We start from the raw sequence: 23819 nt of genomic DNA on the forward strand, positions 1-23819 counted from the left end.
ATGGCGGTGGCAGCAGCGGCTGCTTTGATGCTCGGGCAGCGCTGCGTCCGCGAGGCGCAGGCCTCTGGGACGCACAGCTCCTGCTGAAGACACCTCAGGTAGGGTCCTTGTCGTCAAAGCCCGGCCAGTCTCGGTGCCGGAAGGTGGTCCTGTCAGCGCTGGGCATGTTGGCCGCAGGGGGTGCCGGACTGTCTGTGGCTCTGCACACTGCTGTCAGTGCCAGCGACCTGAAGCTGCACCCCACCCCCACCCCCAACTATCCCTGCTCTCACCGGGGCCTCCTCTCCTCCCTGGGCCACACCAGCATCCGGAGGGGTTTCCAGGTCTACAAGCAGGTGTGCTCCTCCTGCCACAGCCTGGACTTCGTGGCTTACCGCCGCCTGGTCGGCGTGTGCTACACAGAGGAGGAAGCCGAGGCTCTGGCAGAGGAGGTGGAGGTGCAGGATGGCCCTAACGAGGATGGGGAGATGTTCATGCGGCCTGGGAAGCTGATTACTTCTCCAAGCCCTACCCCAACTCTGAGGCTGCCCGCGCTGCCAACAACGGGGCCCTGACCCCTGACCTCAGTTATGCCGTGCAAGCAAGGCATGGTGGTGAGGACGATGTCTTCTCCCTGCTAGCGGGCTACTGCGAGCCGCCCACCAGAGTGTCACTTTGAGAAGGCCTCTACTTCCACCCTTACTTCCCGGGCCAGGCCATCGGCATGGCTCCCCCAATCTATAATGAAGTGCTGGAGTTTGATGACGGTACCCGGCCACCATGTCTCAAGTGGCCAAGGATGTGTGCACCTTCCTGCGCTGGGCGTCTGAGCCAGAGAATGACCATCAGAAGCGCATGCGGCTCAAGATGCTGATGATAATGGGCTTGCTGCTGCCCCGGTATACTCCATGAAGCGGCACAAGTGGTCAGTTCTGAAGAGTCGAAAGTTGGCCTATTGGCCGTCCAAGCGATCCTGCTTGACACTTGCTGCCATTGCCTGCACAGGTCCTTGTGTCCAGGAGCCACAATAGGCCTGGTACAGCCTTGGCTACGCTGCTCACCCAACTGCTCTGTCTCTGGGACAAGAAGGGAGGGGACGGGAGACCAGGCTCAAGCTCTAGTCCCCTCTGGCTCCATCATGGGAATAAATTAAGTTTCTCCACATAAATATATATATATATTTAAAATATTGAGATATTACCGAGTTTTGAACATTGAAGCACTGAGAACTTCAAGCAAGTCGTTTTACATGCAGAAAATATTTTAAATGTGCCTGGCTTAATAAATTAAAAGAGTGGGAGTGAGAAAAAATTGAGATATTACAAACTATTTTCTCACATCCCAATGCTCTAAAATGAGAAGTCAACACTAGAAGTGCAAGTGGACAATTCAAATACATATAAATTAAACAGTACACCGTTTTTGAAATTCCTGGGTACTTGAAGAAGTAACAAATAAACAATTTAATTCCTCAAAACAAATGAGAATAAAGGTACAACATACCAAAACCTTTGGGAAACAGCAAAAACACATTAGCGAAAGAGAAACAAGATGGCATCCAAGTACCACACACTGGAAGCACTCCTCAGAGACCAATGCAGAGAGGCCACGGAGAGGGAGATCCTACACTTCCAAAATTAAAAGAGCAGCATTGCCTGCCAATAGATTCCTCAGTCACCAGCCCACAGCACACACCAGAAGAGCACAGGTTCCCATCTCGCCCAGTCAATGTTGTCCGGTCCTGGAGCTAGGTACAGTGCTGACAAATTGAACTGCAGGGACATAGTTCTGCATGACCAGCCTTGCGAGGATGTAAGCACAAATAAGGTTGGCTCTTGGCCCAGGCAAAGGGAGCTCTGTTTTGATCACCTCATAGCCCTACCTCCTTGATAGCAGGGGCAGCACAGCCTACTGAGCCTTGTGAGTGTAAATCCACAGTAAATTGTAAATAAGCTAACTTTCCATACAAGCCAGGGGAGCTCAAGACACACTTGACAAAATGAATCCTCTGTCCCTGAAGTTCAGCTCTGCGCAGTTCCACCTTAAGGCATCTGAAAGACCCAGCCATTTACTGGCTTCTCTTTTTTTCTTTGTTAGCAGACAACACACACCTGTCTAATTACCAAGGTGTTAGCAAAACAATACAAGTAGAAACAGCATCTGTGGTTTTACAAAACACAGGCAGGAAGTTTGTGCATGCATGAGAAAAAGACCATAAATCCCAGGGCTCAGTAGAGAGTCTTGGCAGAGGTACTGGATAGACTAAGTAATCTGCCAGTTGTCCCACTACTTAAGCCCCCCCGGGTCGGCACCCCAAACCACTTCAATAAGCAAATTACCCTCTGAGATGGCAATTGTTTCATCCCTCCTTTTTAGACAATGTAGGTAAGTGGCAGTTGTAGACACCACACTCCCTTGGTCAACTGCATCATCTGAAAAGAGCCAAACCCCTCCAACCTGATCAACCAGAGGTCTATTTTTAAGATAATTAATCTAAATCATAAGAAGACAGGACTTAAAACTACACCCCCCATCCAGGAGGAAGAGCAACAGAAACCAGAGGTGAAGGGAGACAGTGATCAGTGAGAGATTTGAAAATAATTAATCTATAATCTACCAAAGGGCCATGAGGGGGGGGGGGGAGAAGAGCTGATTCCAAGGACTCAATGGAAAGTTAATGTCTAGAAAAGAATAATGAAATATATGTACGAATATGTTGGATTCGATTGATTGTAACAAGAGTTGTAAATGCCCCCAATAAAATGATTATATTAAAAAGAAGAAGACAGAATTTAATGAGCCAATCGGGGTGCAGTATTGCACCAATGAAACATACAACTTTCCTCTAGTTCTCTAATGCTTTCTCCCCCGCCTACCCCTATTATCATGATCCCAATTCTACCTTACATATGCAGCTAGACCAGAGCATGTACACTGGTACAGATAAGAGCTGGAAACACAGGGAATCCAGGACAGAGAAACCCCTGAGGACCAATAATGAGAGGAGCGATACCAAAAGGGTAAGGGGAAAGTGGGGGGAGCAGATCAAAGTGATCAGCATATAACCTCCTCCCAAGGGGACAATCACAGAAAAGTGGTTGAAGGGGGATAGCGGTTGGTGTAAGACATGAAAAAAATAACTTATAAATTATCAAGGGTTCGTGACAGAGGGGGGGGTGTGGAGGGAGGGGGAAAATGAGGAGCTGATGCCAGGGGCTGAAGTAAAAAGCGACTGTTTTGAAAATGATGCTGGCAACAAATGCACAAATGTGCTTGACACAATGAATGGATGTATGGATTGTGATAAGAGTTGTATGAGCCCCCAAAAATGATTTTAAAAAGAAAACAATACCATTTACAATAACCACACAGAAGATGAAATACTTAGAAAAAACCTAACTGAAGAAACGAAAGTGATTTCTCCATTTTCCTCTTGTCTCCAGTGTGACTACAAATCTGTGATTTTTTTATGATTACTTTTTAAAATTACACTAGTCTTCCTTTTTCCGGCTCGACATTTCCATCTTTTTTCCTGCTCACTCCACTAAACAAAAACCCTTTGTTGGGAATCTAAAGGGTTTAATTGCCCTCTTCCCCACCCCGCTGTGCCTTCCCTTTGTGTGCGGCAGCGCCGCCTCCTGCCCCAAGGTCGCCTCCTGCCCCAAGGTCACACACAGCAGAGGCTCTCTGCCCTTGGCTCGGAGGAGTTTCCTCGTTGCGGAATCCAGCCTGGTACCCTCTTCTCTAAGACTGAAGCCAAGGAACAGCCGCCCGCGGAGGGGCCAGAGGTGAGTGACTGGGCGACGTTTCGCCCGGGGCTGCAGGGCCTGGCGCCAAGAGAGTGCCGCAGGCCAAGGCAGCGCCCCTGCGGTCCCGCCAACCAGAGGGCACCTGTGGTCGCTGGGACCGGGGCCGCTTTGCCTGCCTCAGCCCTAGGTCGAGGGGGAAAATACGCGCTTTTTCTTCACGAAGTCCTTCCAACTAAGGCTAAGGGGCTTCTCCTTCAAGAAGATAAAGAAGGGGGCAGGAGAGGGCGGTGAAGCAGAAAGGGGGGACAAGGGGGGGGGGCGCAGCGGGCGTCTCCCAAGGGAATGCTGCATAAACTGACCTCGGGGGGTGTCTCAGGGGGCAGCGGTGGCCCACGAGGTCCGCACAGGCGAGGAGAGGGCTCCGGGGGCATGGCGGAGGAGGTTCCCGCCGCTCCGTGCCAGAGAAGCCTCCCGCCAGCGAGGAAGCCAAGGCCTCTGAGACACACTACCAGGCAGAGGCGAACTTTCTTTCCTCCCCCCTTTGGTGAGGGGAGCGGGGTCAGGCACTGCTTTGGGAGCGCTGGTCGACAACCAGGGATTGCTTTTAAAGGTGTCTTGTTTGGTTTCACATTTCTTCTTGTTTTTCTTTAAGCCACAAAGTTTGGTTTTAGTTTTTTTGCCTTCCCCACAGATCCCATCTCAGATCGTTCTGTTACCACTGTAGTAATCCACCACAATTAACCCCAACAAAACTATAAGGTATTAGTTAAGTGTAGCCATTTTCTCAATGTAACAATGCTTTGTTCATTAGCTTCAGTGCAGTCAGTTTGCATTGACACAAGTGTGGCCAGTTTGCAACTACTGTAATTCCTTTTGTGACCACTGCTTTGTGTAACTGCTAACCTCTTGCTGTTTATTTTTGAAATTGCTGATGTTGCTTGTAAGCCCCCCACTTTATTTTTATAAGTTCTCATTTTCCCATATAATAGGGTGCCCCCTGCCTTTGTACCTTGTTTATTCCACAGTATGAAAGCTCTCCTCTTTAAGCATCGGGGTCAACGGAGAATTACACCCTAGCCACCACTTCACCACTGCCTAATACTTATTAGCTGTGGGTTAACAGGTCTTGCTCCCATATTATAGCACCATTCCAAAAGGTTCAGGAGAGATTCACACCCTTCCTCGGCCTGGCTTCTCTTTTAATTTTGGCATCAGTATTAGTAGGTTTGGGGGGCTTTTTGGTTTGGTTTGTATATTCTGTCTTTGTTTTTGTATACTTTGTATCTTTACTCAAAAAATGTAAATTTTCTTTGTCAATCTACGGACATGCCTATTATGAAAGTGGGTCAAACAGGGATGTCAAGTGAAGTGAGAAGGGCTCACAGTGATGAAATTGAAGTGGTGCATGCAATTGCCAAGAAAATATGCCACTAGAAATGGTGGCATAAAAGCTTGGTCGTCATCTTATTTTTTAAGAAAAGTATTACAATGTATTTTGTGAGACAGGTTTACAACACTACAAGTCTTGACTAAGAAGGAAGGAAAAAAAGCAATACCCAGATTAAAAAATATATCATAGTCTCCAGCTCCCATGTGCACCAGTGTACAACCTCTGTCCTATCCAGTCCTGCAAGGTAGAATTCGGATCATGGTAGTTGGGGGGAGGAAGCATTCAGGATCTGGGGGAAAGCTGTGTTCTCCATCGGTACTACATCCCACCCTGACTAACCCATCTCCTCTCCTAGACCCCTCTGTGAGGGGATCTCCAGTGCCGACAAATGGGCTTTGGGTCTCCACTCTGCACTTCCCCCTTCATTAACTATCGTGTGTGTGTGTGTGTGTGTGTATGTATATATATATATATGTATATATATATATATGTGTGTGTGTGTGTGTGTGTGTGTATTTATATATATACCACATTGAATGAAGGGTAAGAGTTGTATGAGTCCCTAATAAAATGTAAAAGAAGAAAAGAGAAAAAAATGATTAGGGCAAAGACTGTACAGATGTGCTTTATACAATTGATGTATGTATATATATGAACTGGGAAAAGAATTGTATGAGCCCCAATAAATTGTTAAAATTTTAAAAAAAAAGTTACATACTATTCTTAATTGAGGTGTTCAGAAAATTTGGTTAAACTCATATCCTACTCTGCCCGATTTTCTGCTCACAATGCTCCTTTCCTGGTTGACTAACTTAACATAATGAAACTACCTCAAGGGCTACTTCAAAACCTACATTATTCTAAAAATATCTATAAACAGAGTTAAATGCTTCTCAAATTTTTTCCTTTATAAGCTCTCTTATGATAACTGTCCCATTGTCTACCCATGTCTCTTTTATTTTTTATACTCCTGAGGCACCATGGGGAGACAAACTGTCTGAATCTTTGACACAGACTTAATGTTTCCCTTTTTACGTAATAGTTTTCTATTACTGTTAACCATTCTTTCCCTCCTTCTATGCAAGCCCCTGTCCAAGGTAAAGGGGTGTCAGTTGGGGGAGGCAGTCTATAAGGTCCTCTATATCGGGAGGCCAAAAGAGTCCCCCACTACCTAATCTGAATGGAATCCAGGGTTTTTTGGTGGGTTTCATTTTCTCCTCTGACCTCAACTTTGGGGTTTCTTCCTCACTCAATTCCCACATATCCTTCTCAGAATTCCCAAAGATGTCTCGCTATCTAAGCCTCTCCAGTGCCTCAGTTAAGGAAAGCTCCATCATATGGAAGCAAGTTTTACATCTGGTTTCTTTCGTACTTCTCAAGACTGCCCTCGCCTCCACTCCTGGTGCAGTAAACATAACAATGCACAAAATTCTCAAGAATGGAATTAACAACAGTAAATATTTGAGGGATGTTGGAAACCCTCCCTGGGAAGCTCTGCTCTGCAGATGCTTGTTACACCAGGCTGGAGCTTTGCTAGACAGCATGGCTGGGATGGCTCCCAACATTTATTGAGTGCTCTTACTGTACATAACATTCCATAGCATAGTTCCATTGTATCAAGCAAAATTGCTATTCCAATCAGTTTCAAAACATTTTCTTTTTTCTGGAGCTCCTTAATATCAGCTTTCATTTGTCGTCTCCCTCCCTCACCATATACCCCAGGAACCCTTATTAATTTTTTCCTATAATCTTTGGCCATATCTTATACAATCCAATATATTCATTTACATACAATTCTGTTATTCAATATTATCGTTTTGGGTTATACACTCATCAATGCTATCAGTTCCCAATTAGCCCCCACAGCCCGCACACACTCTCCTCCTCTTCCCTCAGGGATTGGTTCTCTTTTTTTATCTTTGTGTTTGTTGCTATAAATTGCACTCTGAGTATGGTTTTTGCTGTTTTTTAAAAAACAGTTTTATTGGTATTTTACCCACATATCATACAATTCAATAGTTCAATCACATCAAGAAGAGTTGTACAATCATTGTCATAATCAATTTTAGTACATTTTCTTCTTGGTACTTATTGGTACTTGTGTAATATTATTATTTTTACTTGTGGCAAAATATTCTACAGTTCAACTACTTTTACATGTATAACTCAGTACCATTGATTATTTGCTTTAACTTGTTCTACCATTATTGACATCCTTTTCAAAATTATTCTACCATCATAAACATAAACTCAAAGCCTCCTAAGAAAAGCTTCTTCCTCCATCCATGGTAACCACAGGTCAACTTTGGTTTCTTATTTTATTTCAGTAGTTTCCTTGATATAATATTCACATATCATACACTTCCATAGTTAAGTCACTTTCAAAAAGAGTTTTGTATATACCATCACAATCAGTTCTAATGCTCTCTCCCAGCCCCATCACACTCATTCTTTGCTCCCCAATTCCCCTTATTGTCTCCACCCCATGTCCCTGATAAACCATTGCATCCGTTATTGTTTCTATCTATCCATTCCTTCTGTGCCTCATAAACTGGGAAACCTAATAGAAACAATAAAAAACAAACAAAACAGGCAAAAAAGGAAACAGAAATAAGAAAATAATTGTAACAATATAAAGATAGAAATAAAGAATAAGAGAGAAAAGACCACAATTGAAAATATTGTTTTAAAACAATATTTAAAAAGCCAGAGAAGAAATTCCTGTCATGGAACAAGTGAGAACTATTTGAGCCTCAAGCAATCTCAGATTGGGTCAAGGGGGAGATCAACTAAACATGCATCATATTAGACCATGGTTCAATCCAACATAATCAAGCTAACAATAATCACTGTCTCAGAGTAAAGCTGTTTGAATCCCTCCCCTGGCCACAGGGGAGCTGCTAGAGGCTTACTGCGACTAGATACTCTGCTGACAGATTGGGTGCTCACAGTTTAAGCTCTGATACTTTCCCCTTTATCATATTTGCATTTTGTTACTGTCATCTTTGGATCACACAAACTGGAGTGCTTCTTTGATATGGACTTAGGTGATAATTTACTTAGATGGCTGCTTGTTTGAATACAAGACTTTAAGACCCCAGACTCTATTCAAGTTGAAATCTGAGCACCATCTGCTTTCTTCATCACACTTGGCTGTAATACCCTATCTTTAATGATTTCTTCATGAAGGCCAGTATGGAGCAGGGCCATGTTATAAGAAGTAACTGTTTTTGGATTGGAGCTAGAATTATGTGGGAGCCCAGAATCGACCTGCTTGTACACTGGTTGTGGATGACTCTGTCGGTTATAATATGATAATCCCTTCCCCCAAAAAAACCCAACCAGAACACCACCACAGCAGAACAATCTAAAAAAAAACCCACAAAAGAAACAAAAGAGGAAAACCTTGTCAATCATCCCCCTGTGATATAAGGCGATTGCATTAATGAAATGAATAATTTATCCAATGGCATAGAATTTAAGGTACTATTGATATGAAGAGTTTATGTGAGCATAATACAACTGCGTGCTGCAATCCACGCGTTGATGCATTGTACAGATTGATTTCTTAATTGATTGAGCTCTGTTTAAATTGAACATGGGGAGGGAGGGGGAAGCAGGGAGGGAGTGGGGAAAAAAGAGGACCTGATGCAAAGGGCTTAAGTGGAGAGCAAATGCTTTGAGAATGATTGGGGCAGGGAATGTATGGATGTGCTTTATACAATTGATGTATGTATATATATGGATTGTGATAAGAGTTGTATGAATCCCTAATAAAATGTAAAAAAAAAAGTCAATGTCTAGAAAAGAATGATGGCAACAGATGGACAAATATGCCCAAGACAACTGATGTATGGATTGTGATAAGAGTTGTAAGAGCCCCCAATAAAATGATCTTTTAGTAAAAGAAAAATGAATAAATAAATAAACGGAGGTTGATTCTAGGGAAATTTTCCTGTAACGTTTCTTCCAAAGGCAAATCTTGCCTATCAGATTAATACCTGTCATACTCATATAAGGGGAGCATTGAGATACTGAATATATGGTGTTTCAGGGTCCCCTTTCTTTGGACATGTACTAAGCCAGGGGTCCCATCCAAGGTCCAATGACCAATGCATCCACAATCTTAGGATAACTATCCCCTGCTCTTTCTCTCATCAAGTAATTTCTGTACGAAATGTAAGGGTACAGGTGGTTTTGAGGTAGGGCCCCATTTGTTCATTCAGGCTGCCACATTCAGTCCTTCTGGTGTGGCCCTTGGGGAATGTCACAATGCATGTGAGGCCAACGTCTAAGGTCATCAGAGTGCTTAGTCTATGGTGCATGGTTCACCGAGCGTTGGGTAGAAACATAGTTGAAGTTTCTACTCAGGAACCTAGAACTGGGTTTATTCTTCCCTTAGGTTTCCTAGTTATTGCTTAGCATCCCTTCATTAGGTTGCTCCTCCCCATTTACCCACCATGTCCACCAACAGAAATACCAGTGCCTCCTCCGAAGTGTAGATGCCCCCTCCCCTGGTCTGAACTTGATTTTCCAGTGAGGGGCTCCTCTCATTCCTATGGAAGGCCTTTTAATTAGCCGCAGCCTTGTCTCAATGTTGCGTAGTATCAGGTGGATGGTCTTCTCCCTTTTCCCTCTTTTTGAAGGAGTCACCCCAACTTATGCAGTGCATATAAGGTAGGTAATGTATGGTTTATGCCCAGCAGGCAGATTTTCTACCCCATTTGTTTGGGAATTGAAGTCCCAAGATACATTTAATTTGCATTTTTCCTTATATTAGTGGACTCAAACAATCTCTTTCCTTTTGTGATTGACGAACTTGACTCAGAAGAATGGTTTGTAGGTCCTTCTATTGTCATGCATTCTTTCATGCTTTTATCACTAATTTTTAAGGCTGCATAGTTTTCCATTGTGTATATATATTATATTTTCTGTTTCCATTCTTCCACTGTTTGGCATTTGGGCTGTTCCAGTTTCTTGCTATTGTGAACTGTGCTGCTATGAACATGGGAGAGCATGTACCCACTCGTGTTGTGTCTCTTATTTCTTTGGGGTATATGCCTAATAGTGGTATTGTTGGATCGTATGGGATTTCTTTTCTTTCATTCTTTCTTTCTTTTAATTTTAATCATTTTATTGGGGGCTCATACAGCTCTTATCAAAATTCACACATCCATTGTGTCAAGAACATTTGTATATTTGTTGCCATCATCATTTTCCAAACATTTTCTTTCTATTCTACTTGAGCCCTTGATATCAGCTTCTCATTATTCCCCTCCCTCCCCGACCTCCCTCCCTCATGAACCCTTGATAATTTATAAATTATTATTATTTTTTCATTTCTTACCCTGATCGATGTCTTCCTTCACCCACTTTTCTGTTGTCTGTCCTGCAGGGAGGGGGTTATATGTAGATCCATGTGATCAGTTCCCCCTTTCTCTCCTGTATGGAATTTCAATTCCCAATAACTTTAAGAATCACCATAGGGATGAAGGAGCGGGAAGGGTGGGGGAAGGAAAATATGAAAGCGAGCTGATTCCAGGAACCCAAGCGGAAGGTGAATTTTGAGAATGATGAGGGCAACGAATGTATAAGGATGCTTTTACTCAATTGATGTATGTATGGATTGTGATAAGAGTTGTATGAGCCCCAATAAAATGATTTTTAAAAAACAGGAAAAAAAAATCACCATATTGTTTTTCATAGTAATTGTATGTATTTACAATTGCACCAACAGTGTATATGAGTTCCATTCTCTCCACATCCTCTCCAGCATTTGTGGTTTTCTGTTTGTTTTTCTATTGGGCTGGCATCGTAGGTGTAAGTGGTATGCTGTTGTGGTTTTAATTTGCATTTCCCGGATAGCTAGTGATCCTGAGCATTTTTCCATGTGTTATTTAGCCATTTGCACTTCATTTTTTTGCACTTCATTTTTGTTTGTTTGTTTTAAACGTTTTATTAGGGGCTCATACAACTCTTTTCAGTCCATACATATACATACATCAATTGTATAAAGCACATCTGTACAGTCTTTGCCCTAATCATTTTCTTTTCTTTCTTTTCCCTTTTCTTTTTTTACATTTTATTAGGGACTCATACAACTCTTATCACAATCCATACATATACATACATCAATTGTATAAAGCACATCCATACATTCCCTGCCCCAATCATTCTCAAGGCATTTGCTCTCCACTTAAGCCCCTTGCATCAGGTCCTCTTTTTTTTCCCCTCCTCCCTCCCCATTCCCCCCAAGAATAGTATGTAACTTATAAAACAAACAGTACAGAAAGAAAGAACCAGGAAGATGACAGAAAGTGATAGAAAAAAAAGGTACATTTGTCAATCATAGGGCATGGTTTTTATGTAGTGGGCTGCAAAACATTTTATGGTATGAATCAGATTGCTTCCACCAGAACATCTCTCATGTCTGTCTCATCTGTGTTCACTGACTCCACACCTCCTTCAGGTAACCAGTTCAACCCTCCTGGAGCTGGACTCAAGAAAATAAAATGATGTTTTAACATAAATAAATAAATCATTTTTTAAAAAGGAGAACCCCCACCACACCAAGGCAAAACACTAAGGGTGAGCAGGGAGGTCCCGAGGGAGTGCAAAGGATAGACTTTGGGCCAAGAGTGTGACACCCCATCAGACTTGGCTGGAGGACACTCCTAGAGATAAACAAACAGACCTTGAACTATTTATAGGTTTTCTTTTGTTTATTTATTTATTGATCATTGGTTTTCTTTGTTGTTGTCCTCATTGTGTTCTCTTTTGTCGCTTTGTCTTGATATGCCTTTTTTTGTGCATAGTATTATGTCTGCAGTTCTATCTAGATAAGATAGGCTGGATGAACAGTCTGGAAGAGTAAACAATGGGACCATTGGTTCGGGGGGGGGGGGGGATATGGGAGAGGGGGCAGTGGGGGAAAGGAGGTGGTGTTGACCAACCCAGGGACAAGGAAACAAGAAGTGATCCAAAATTAGTGGCAAGGAGGGTGTGAGAGGCCTGGTAGGGATTCATCAAGGCAACGTAACCAAGAGAAATTACCGAAACCCAAATGAAGGTTGAGCATGATAGTGAGACAAGAAGGAAGTAAAAAAGAAATAGAGGAAAGAACTAGGAGGCCAAGGGTACATATGTAAATATATTTATATATGATGATGGGGAAATAGATCTACATGCATATATTTATGGGTTTAGTATTAAGGCAGCAGATGGACATTGGACCTCCACTCAAGTACTTCCTCAGTACAAGAACACTTTGTTCTATTAAATTGGCATTCCATGATGTACACCTTTCCAACAGGATCGCTGAAGACAAATGTGTGCATAAGCAAATGTGGTGAAGAAAGCTGATGGTGCCCGGATATCAAAAGATATAGCAACTGAGATCTTAAAGGCTTGCAGGTAAACAAGCAGCCATCTAGCTCAGAAGCAACAAAGGCCACATGGAAGAAACACACCAGCCTGTATGACCATGAGGTGTCGAAGGGATGAGGTATCAGGCATCAAAGAACAAAATATCATATTGTAAATGAAGGGAGTGCAGAGTGGAGACCCAAAGCCCATCTGTAGGTAATGTGACACCCCCTTACAGAAGGGTCACAGGGAAGAGACAAGCCTGTCAGGGTGCAGTATAGCAACAATGAAACATATAACTATTCTCTAATTCTTAAATGCTCCCTCCCCCACCCCACCCCCCCATATATCATGATCCCAATTCGAACTTACAAATCCGGCTAGACCAGAGGATGTACACTGGTACACGTAGGAACTGGAAACACAGGGAATCCAGGACAGATGATCTCTTCAGGACCAGTGGTGAGAGTGGCTATACAGGAAGGTGGAGGGAAGGTGGGGTAGAAAGTGGGAACCGATTATAAGAACCTACATATCTCCTCTTCCCTGGGGGATGGACAAGAGAAAAGTGGGTGAAGGGAGAAATTGTACAGTGTAAGACATGACAAAATAATAATTTATAAATTATCAAGAGTTCATGAAGGGGGGCGGGGAGGAAGGGGGAAATATGAGGAGCTGATACCAAGGGTTTAAGTGGAGAGCAAATATTTTTAAAATGATGAGGACAACGAATGTCCAAATGTGCTTGACACAATGGATGTATGTATGGATTGTGATAAGAGTTGTATGAGCCCCCCAATAAACTGATTTTTAAAAATGAAAAGAAATACTGGGGGGGGGGAATAGAACCAAAATCATTAATTAGAAAAGGAACAGCACAATAAATCAGCCAGCAAAGGAAAAAAATATATATAAATAAAATAAGCATTAAAAAAAGAAAAATGTAAACCAAGAAATTGATTCTTTGAAAGGATTAAGAAAACTGACAAACCGTTTGGAAATTTAACAAACTCACTCAGCGCCATCCAATGGATTCTGACTCACAGATCCTACAGGATAGCATTGAACTGCTCCCATGGACTTCCAAGCCTATAAACAACTCTTTACAGGATTAGAAAATCTCACCTTTCTCCCATGGACCTACTAGTGATTTAGAACTGCTGAATTGCAGATTACAGCCCAACTAGTAACCACTCATCAAGGATCAAAGTAAAATAATAATATGCAAATATCATGAGTAATAAACAAAATGAGTGACATCATAACAAAACCAAAAAAGAAAAAAAGTAACAAAATGATATGAAGGACTATCCTCCACAAAACTTGAAAATGTAAGAGATAGGGACAAATTTCTAGAAACACTCTAAACACTAAATTAGTGCAGACCGAAGTAGAAAACCTCAGCCAAACAAGAGCAAAGGAAGAAATCAATCAAACCACTAAAAACAAATTCCTAACCAAAAAAGGTCAGGACCACGTGGCTTCACTAGGGTATTCAAAGAAGAGTTGTCTCCAATCCTGCTCAAGCAATTCCAGAGTAAAGAATATGACAGCAAACTTCCTTAATGATTTTATGAAGCAAGAATAACCCTGGTACCAGAACCAGGAAAGACATCATAAAAATAGAAAACTATAGACCAATATCCCTTATGAACATAGATGCAAAAACTGTCTTTTTTGTTGTTGTTGGTTTTTGTTGTTGCTTTGTTTTGCTGTCTTCTTTTTAGTGCATATTATTATCTCTGCAGGTCTATCTAGATAAGATAGGCTGGATAAACAAGCTGGAGGAAAACACAAGGGGACCTATGGTTCCAAGGGGACATAGGAGAAGGGGAGGTGAGGAAAGGAATTGGGTGTTAACAAACCCAGGGACAAGGGAACAACAAGTGATCCAAAATCGATGGCAAGGCGGGTCTAGGAGGCCTAGTAGGGCTTGATCAAGACCAATGTAACTGGGAGGAATTACTGAAACCCAAATGAAGGCTGAGCATGATAGTGGGACAAGAGGAAAGTAAAAGGAAATAGGACAGAACTAGGAGGTAAAGGATATTTATAGAGGTCTAAATACAGGGATGTGCATATGTAAATGTATTTATATATGACCATAGGGAAATAGATCTATGTACATATATTTGTAGGTTTAGTAGTAAGGTAGCAGAAGGACATTGGGCCTCCACTCAAGTACTTTCTCAATGCAAGAACACTTTGTTCTATTAAACTGGCATTCCATGATGCTCACCTTCCCAACACGATCAATGAAGACAAAGCAGGTACATAAGCAAATGTGGTGAAGAAGGCTGATGTTGCCCAGCTATCAAAAGATATTTCATCTGGGGTCTTAAAGGCCTGAAGATTAAAAATTGGCCAACTAGCTCAGAAGCAAGAAAGCCCACATGGAAGAATCATACTAGCCTGTGTGATCTCAAGGGGTTGATGGGATCAGGTATCAGGCATCAAAGAACCAAAAAAATCATATCATTGTGAATGAGGGAGAGTTCAGAGTGGGGACCCAAAGCCCATCTGTAGGCAAGTGGACATCCCCTTACAGAATGGTTGCAGGGAGGAGATGGACCAGTCAGGGTGCAGCATAGCACCGATAAAACATGCAACTTTCCTCTAGTTCTTGAATGCTCCCCCCCTCCCTATCATGATCCCAATTCTACCTTACAAATCGGTAAACCAGAGGATGTACACTGGTACAGATAAGAGCTGGAGACACAGGGAATCCAGGACAGATAAACCCCTCAGGACCAATAATGAGAGTAGTGATAACAGGAGGGGAAGGCGAAGGTGGGGAGAAAGGGGGAACCCGTCACAATGATCTACTATAACCCCCTCCCTGAGGGACAGACAATGGAAAAGTGGGTGAAGGAAGACATCGAACAGTGTAAGACACGCAAAAATAATAATAATTTGTAAATTATCAAGGGTTTGTGAGAGAGAAAGGGAGGGAGGGGAAAAATTAGGAGCTGATACCAAGGACACAAGTAGACAGCAAATGTTTTGAGAATGATGATGGCAACAAATGTACAATTGTGCTTGACATAATGGCTGGCTGGATGGACTGTGATAAGAATTGAAGGGTCCTCCTGAGCGTGATAGTGGGACAAGAGGAAAGTCAAAGGAAATAGAGAAAAGAGCTTGGAGGCAAAGGGCATTTATAGAGGTCTAGATAAAGACATGTACATATGCAAATATATTTATATATGAGGAAGGGGAAATAGATGTATGTGCATATATTTATAGGTTAAGTATTAAGGTAGCAGAAGGACATTGGGCCTCCACTCAAGTACTCCCTCAATGCAAGAATACTTTTGAGACTGTAAAACCTGAAATTTCTCCTGTTTATAAAAACCCACTTGGGTCACAAACCAGGTTTCAGCGTGAATTCTTTCTCTTGTGAAGCCAAGAACCGAGGTCTTACCCAAATACATCACAGTTACAGGTGGGACTACAGAAGAGAGAACTGGACCGTCATTGAGCCAGAGGAGCTTACAAGACTGATCAGAAAGCTTTTTTAAAAAAAAAATTTAAATTTAAATCATTTTATTGGGGCTCATACAACTCTTATCACAATCCATACATACATCAATTGTGTAAAGCACACTTATACATTCGTTGCCCTCATCATTCTCAAAATTCACCTTCTGCTTGGGTTCCTGGAATCAGCTCATTTCATTTTCCTTTTTTCCCTCCCCCTCCTTCTCTGCTCCCCACTCCCTCATGAACCCTTAACAACTTATAAGTTATTATTTTATCTTATCTTACACTTCCCGGCGTCTCTCTTCACTCACTTTCCTGTTGCCCACTCCCCTGAGAGGATGTTATATGTAGATCCCGGAGATCAAGATAGGTTCCTCCTTTCTACCCTCCTTCCCTGCAGGTATCCACTCTCATGGCTGGTCCTGAGGAGTTCATCTTCTACTCAAGGCAGTCAGACTCATGACAATACAATCCTCATGCTGTGATCCACATCAAGGATGCACAGACAGGCCCACCCCCCTTGGGACTGACCCAAGAGGTAATTGAGGCAATTCACATTTTAATGCATTCTGCCTGAGGGTAAAACTATTCATACCTCTAGTTAATGGTCAGAAGGAATTCAATGGGGGTTTGACTTTCCTGGGCAGTCAGTAAATGGATTTTGGGTTTTCCTGGTCCTCCACAGCCTTCTGCAAACTAGGTGCTCAGAATTTAGCTCTAATACACTACAAAGAAAATAAATAAAAAGGAAACACACATAAACATGAAAGAGGAAATATATGCATAAAAAGAAGGAAGTATTGGAAGAAAAGACGAACAAAGAAACTGTAAAGCCACAAACAAATAATGTGTAACAAAATACCAGAGGACTTATATAATGATAAAATACTCTATCCATGAAGAAGCTAAAGCATAAGTATATATATTTATGGACTGAACACAAAAGTCCCAAAATTTATAAAGCAGATATCGACAAGATTCAAAGGAGCAGTAGGCAGGTTTACAATAGTAAGAGACTTTAACATATAAATGTTGACACTGGGTAGAATTGCTGGAAAGAAGAGCAATAAGAAAACACAAGCCCGAAGAGGACGTTGAAAAGGGAACTGCTGCGGCAGCCTCCAGTGCTTCTGGGGACCAAAGCATGTGCAGTACACAATTATATATGATGAATGTCATTAAGGTGTCAGTGCCGTGGTGCCTAAATTTCTGCCAGCAAGTGTCAGATGCACATGATACTTGGAACCAAGATTGTAATTATCTTTACTAGTATTCAGACAGCGGGGGTGGGGGTGGATCCCAGTCAAATGAGCACAAGTGCGTGCACTGAAGCAATTCTAGAGATGACAGCTGTGCAGCATCAGTGTTATTGAGGGTCTCGGCACCCTTCCTACTCGTACCTTTCCTGGACCTCTGGATTCGCACTGCCTCACTAGCCAGTTGGCCTCTGGACTTGTTGGTACAGCTGGGACATGAAGTCGGAGAAATTGGACATGCTGCTTTGAGCTTGTGGCATTTGTGACCAGAGCATTATGGTGCCAAACTGCTGGAGAAAACTAAAAACATTTTTTAAATAAAACTTTTATGTTGGACCCTTTTAAAATGATGTTATAACTCTTCATTTCTATGAAACCTTCATAAGCATGACAATGAACACCCCACCCAATCCCACCTCCCATCAGCACATTTCCTCCAGCCCTCCTGGAATGCCCCCTCCCCCAGCCCTCCAGGCCACTGTCTATGTCCTCTGGGTAACAGTAGCTGTAATCGGATATAGGATTGCTAGGGGTTATTTGAATCCTACATAGATGTGATATCGGATCAGCTAGATCACTAGTCAGAAAACTTTGGAGACCAAAGAGCCAATCTTGTCCCTCGGAACAATTTAAAAATTATTTGAGAGCCATAAATATATTTTTATAAAAAATTAAATCACCATTATCTGAATAATATCCCTTTAAAATTTCAATTTTACTTCAGAGCCATGTGTATTTACAGAAAGAGCCATATATGTCTTGCAAAGTGCAGTTTGCTTACCCCTGAGCTAAATGGAAATGGGAATGAAAACTCCATAGCTAGCATATTCACACCAATCACCTGCTGGTTTGATGTACTGCGGTGTCTTGCTTATTGCTGTGATGCTAGAAGATATGCCACCAGTATTTCAAATACCAGCAGGGTCACCCATGCTGAAGAAACTGCAGCGGAGCTTCCATAGTACAGACAACGTAGAAGGATAGGTTGTCCACTTCTGAGGGATTGATTACCCACTGAAATCCTTATGAATTGAAATGGAACATCATTAGATATAAGACCAGAGATGGAAGAAAGTCAGTAGGTGACTAGTAAAGTCAACCTTAATGACCAGGACAGAGCAGAGCTTTGGGGATCTTCATTCATTCGTTAATGAGGCACAACTTGAGATAAGAGGAGACCTTGGCAAACATCCATTGACAATCAAAACATGGTATGTACAAAGTATGGCTCAAAAAAAAAAAGAAATACTGGAAATCATCAAAAAGAAATATAACCCATGAGTGAGCTGAAATGGACTGGTATTGGCCATATTGAATCAGATAACCATATGGTTTACTACAGCTGGAATGGTAAATTTAAGGGAAATGTCATATTCATTGTCAAAAAGAACAGGTCAAGATCTACCTTGAAATATAGTGCTGTCAGTGATAGGATGATATCTGTACACACACAAGGAAGTCCAGTGAATACAACTATTAATTGAATCTACACAACAACCATGAAAGCTAATGATATGAAGAAATCAAGGAATTCTGCTTACTTCTTCAGCCTTTGTATGGATTGCAATTCAACTTAAAGAAAAGCAAAATTCTCACAGCTGGATTAATAGACAGCATTATGATATATGGAGAAAATATTGCAGGATTTTATTTTGCTCTGATCTACAGGATCATGGGAGCAGCATCCAATAAATCAAATGATATATTGCACTGGACAGCTCTGCTACACAAGACCTTTCTAAAGTGTTGAAGAATAATGTCGTTTTGGAAACTAATGTGTCCTTACCTCAAGCCGTGGTATTTTCCATTCCATCAGATGCATGTGAAAGTTAGACAATGAATAAAGAATACTGGTGAAGAATCTATGCAAGTGAATTATGGCAATGAATATATCAACTACCCTGAACTATTAAAATAACAAATAAATCTATCTTAAAGAAAGGACAGTCAGAATTCTCCTGAGAAGCAAAGATAGTGAAGGTTTATCTCGGATGTTATAAGGAGAGACCAGTCCCTGGTAAAGGACATGATACTTGGCGAAGTAGAGAATGAATAATGAGGAAGCCCCTCAACCAAATGGATGGACACAGTGGCTCCAACAATGGGCCCAAACCTCAGAACAATTGTTACATTGGAGCAGGACTAGGCTGCATTTGGGTCACTGGGAGTTAGAAGGAATTGCCTGCCAACTTCCGAGGAAGTAGCCGATGAAAACCTTAGCAGTAACATGGAACTCTTGTCACGTATGGAAGGCCTAATGATGAAAGCAGAACATTGTATGAAATAGTCACAGAGGACAGACCCCTTCGGTTGAAGGCACTGGAAATATGATTGAGGCAGACTGCTTCCTCAAAGTAGAGTCAACCATTGTGACGTGAATGGAGTAAAGGCAGTGGAAATGGAATCTTCAGGATCTTCATTTGTTGATGGGACATAACTCAAAGTGAAAAGAAACATCTTCAAAAATCTACCAATAATGGAAGTAGTCAAAAATGAAATGGAATGCATAAAGACTGACACCCCACACATTAGTGAGCAGTAGTGGACTGGTATTGACCACTTTGAATCAGAAATCCTATGGTTCACTATTCTGGGAATGACACAATCAAGAGGAATGGTTTTACATTCATTGTCAAAAAGGATATTTATATATCTGTCTCCATGTATAATGTCTTTGATTGGATTATATCTATCCACCTTCAAGGAAATCTAACCAATAAACTGCTATTCAAATTTATGCAGCAATCACAAAAACTAGTGATAAAAAATTTGAAGAATTCCATCAGTGTCTTCAGTTAGAAATTAATCAAACATGCAATCAAAATGCATCGATAATTACTGCAGTTTGGAATGCCAACCTTGGAAACAAAGAGGAAGGAAGAGTAGTTAGAAGATATGGGCTTGGTGATAGAAATGAAGTTGGAAGTAGGAAACCTGTGGAGAGGTCTGAGGGGCTGGCCCCAATCCCAACTACTAAGTGGACACCTGCCCCTCCCCCAGAAGAATTTATATCAAAGGACTGAATTGAATCTGCAGCTCCGGGAGAGGGACATATCTGATCTGAGCACTTGGGAGCAGCTGAAGGGGAAGGAAGAGAGAGTGGAGTACATCCTTGGTCCACCAGGCCTTGAGGACAGTGACCCCAATTAGTCCACAGAGAGGACCACATGGCCGGCCCCACTGAGACATGCTGTCCCTCACTGACCCATAGCCCTACAGGGGACATGAGTGGAGACAGTGTGGGAATTGCACCCGATCTGATCCCGCCACACCAAGGCAAAACACTAAGGTGTGCAACAGAACAGCAAGGGAACGGAGCGGAGAGGTCCCCAGGGAATGCTGAAGGTGGACTTTGGGGCCAGGGCTTGGTGCCCCAACAGACTGGACTGGAAAGCTCCTAAAGGCCAACAAAGAGTCCTTGAACTAATTACAACTTTTCTTTCTTGTTGTGTTTTGTTTTTTTTGGTCATTAGTTTGTTGTTGTTTTGTTGAATATCGTTGCTTGGTTTTGCTCCGTCTTGTTTTGTGCATGTTATTATCTCCACAGGTCTGTCTAAATAAGATGGGCTGGATGAACAATCTGGAGGAGAAAACAATGGGACCAACAGTTCCGGGGGGACATTGGAGATGGGGAGGTGGGGAGGAACGGTAGTGGTGTTAACAAATCCAGGGACAAGGGAACAACAAGTGCTCCAAATCGGTGGTGAGGAGGCCTGGTAGGGCATGACCAAGGGTAATGTAATCAAAAGAAATTACTGAAACCCAAACTAAGACTGTGCATGACAGTAGGACAAGAGGAAAGTCGAAGGAACTAAGGAAAGAGCTGGGAGGCAAAGGGGATTTATAGAAGTCTAAATAAAGGCATGTCCTTATGCAAATATATTTATATATGAAGATGGGGAAATAGAACTATGTGCATATAGTTATAGGTTTACTATTAATGTAGCAGAAGGACATTGGGCCTCCACTCAAGTACTCCCTCAATGCAAGAATACTTTCTTCGTTTAAATTGGCATTCTACGATGCTCGTCCTCCTGGCACAACCGCTGAAGACAACGCGGTTGAATAAGCAAATGTGGTGAAGAAAACTGATGGTGCCCGGCTATCAAAAGATATAGCATCTGGGGTCTTAAAAGCTTGAAGGTAAACAAGCGGCCATCTAGCTCAGAAGCAACAAAGTCCACATGGAATGAAGCACACCTGTCGATGCGATCATGAGGTGTTGAAAGGATCAGGTATCAGGCATCATCAGAACAAAAAATCTTATCATAGTTAATGAGGTGGGGGGAGTGCAAAGTGGAAACCCAAAGCCCATTTGTAGGCCCCTGGACATCCCATTACAGAAGAGTCTTGGGGTGGAGGTGAGCCTGTCAGGGTGTGATGTAGCAATGATGAAACATACAGCTTTCCTCTGGTTCCTAAATTCTTCCTCTTCCACCACTACCATGATCCCAGTTCTGTCTTGAAGGTCTTGCTAGACCAGAGGATGTGCACTGGTGCAGATAGGAACTGGAAACACAGGGAATCCAGGTTGGACAATCCCTTCAGGACCAGTGGTGTGAGTGGCGATACTGGGAGGGTAGAGGGAGGGTGGGTTGGAAAGGGGGAACCGATTACAAGGATCTAGATGTGACCTCCTCCCTGGGGGATGGACAACAGATAAGTGGTGAAGGGAGACGTTGGACAGGGCAAGATAAGACAATAATAATTTATAAATTATCAAGTGTTCATGAGGGAGGATCTAGTGGGGAGGGAGGGGGAAAATGAGTTGCTGATGACAGGGGCTTACGTGGAGAGCAAATGTTTTGAGAATGATTAGGGCAACGAATGTACAGATGTGCTTTACACAATTGATGTATGTATGGATTGTGCTAAGAGTTGTATGAGCCCCTCATAAAATGATTAAATAAATAAAGAAAAGAAGCTGGAGATTACATGATAAAATTTTGTAAGACCAACAACTTGTTCATAGCAATTACCTTTCTCGAACAACATACATGGCAATGATACACATGGACTTCTCCAGATGAAATACCTAACGATCAAACTGACTAAATCCGTGGGAAGAGACGATTAAATTGCAACTGTTTCAACAAGCTGAGGAAGCACTTACTTGAGTGTGCCAGGAAATTTGGGAGACAGCTACTTGGCCAGCTGATTGGAAGAGGTCCCTATTTCTATCTACCCCCAAGAAAGGTGACCTAACAGAATGCCCAAATTATAGAACAATAACGTTGGTGTCACCTGCAAGTAAAAGTTTGTTGAAGAACATACAACCAAGATTGCAGGAGTCCAATATGAACACTCATTCCTAGATTTAAGAACCTATGTTGCAAGGTGTTAAGAAACTGTATTAAGTTGTACTTTGGATCTTCTAGCCTGTGAATTGTTAACATTTTGTTCATTTTCTCTCCGATCTATTTGCAAATACTTTCGGATGTCATTATTGTAGTTTACTTGGCTTTTTTGGTTTTAAATAGTTAGGTTGTCTGGAACTCAGAGAATCTGGAAAATGGTGTTGTGTCTCAGTGTGTAACAAAAGTAGTTTCTATTTTTGTGTAGCTCTGGACCATTTTGTGTAGTGCACACAGGTGGGAGTTACTGCCCATCGATGGTCCCACTGTCCTTGCCCTCTGGTTTTGTATACACGTCTTGATCTTGAAGGGTACGGTCCTTATGTCTACCCTTCAATGTGTTATGTTCCTCATTCACCCATCTATTCTTATTGCTTATTCATCAATCGGGCTTTCCTGTAAACAACCTGCTCTTCCTTGCTTTCCCAGATGGCCAAGGAGATTGCTCAGGGTTATTGCCCTTCCCTGTCTCCTTGGGACTTCACCTTGGCAGCTTGGAGGTCAGAAAGTACATGCATGGTTCTCAAACTGGCATTAGGACTATTTTGAGGCTGAGGGTGAAACTGGGGCTCTACCAGGGGTGCCATGTTTACCAGCAGCCCAATGCTTACTGGGGCTCTTTCTAGGCTGAATTGTAACTCATGACCAGCCAGTTAATTTGGCAGGGCATTTTTGTTGTTCTTGTTTTGTTTTTTTTCCCTTCAAAAAGGTTGTCTTCATTTTAAGGAGTTACTTAAGGAAACATGCAACAAGAGCAATGTTGGAAAGATTAATAATAAATTTATTTTACATAGTCAAACTTCTACCAGTCTGAATAAAGTTTAATAGTTTAACTTTTGTGCGGAATGTTAATATTGAATAGCATGAAGAAAAAATTGGGCTTCTTTCTAAGGAAATAAACATTCTTTGCTTACTAGTTTGAAAGTAGAATTCATTCTTTGAATGCTCTGACTCCAGGGCAATGCTGATTTAGGATCACCAAACCACATGGTGTTGAAAAGACTCAGACATGATGTATTTATATGTATGGATTATGATAAGAGTTGTATGAGCCCCTAATAAAATGTTAAAAAGAAAGAAAACTCAGACATTTTTTTGGACTGTTATACATTCCTTACAATAAAAACTTCATGGAAAGTCACAAAAAGATATTTTTACTTAATAGTTATAATTTTAATTTCCGGATTGTTTCTTTTTCATCAATTTGCTTCCTTTAAGATTACTGAAGTTGTTCTTTTTAACT

The 23819-nt window shown here is 42.0% G+C and overlaps 1 long non-coding RNA gene and 1 pseudogene across 1 annotated transcript in view; both read left to right on the plus strand.

Moving 5' to 3' along the window:
- LOC142433457 (cytochrome c1, heme protein, mitochondrial pseudogene) lies at positions 1-1010 on the plus strand (annotated as a pseudogene).
- Positions 1011-3552: 2542 nt separating this feature from the next.
- The window catches only part of LOC142434549 (uncharacterized), a 106549-nt gene continuing 86282 nt past the window's right edge, over positions 3553-23819 (plus strand). The window contains exon 1 of the long non-coding RNA XR_012781156.1: positions 3553-3767. This is a non-coding gene — a long non-coding RNA (uncharacterized LOC142434549). The remainder of the gene's footprint in view (positions 3768-23819) is intronic.

The sequence above is a fragment of the Tenrec ecaudatus genome, chromosome X (genome assembly GCF_050624435.1).
Source record: "Tenrec ecaudatus isolate mTenEca1 chromosome X, mTenEca1.hap1, whole genome shotgun sequence".
In the NCBI taxonomy this organism is placed as follows: domain Eukaryota; kingdom Metazoa; phylum Chordata; class Mammalia; order Afrosoricida; family Tenrecidae; genus Tenrec; species Tenrec ecaudatus.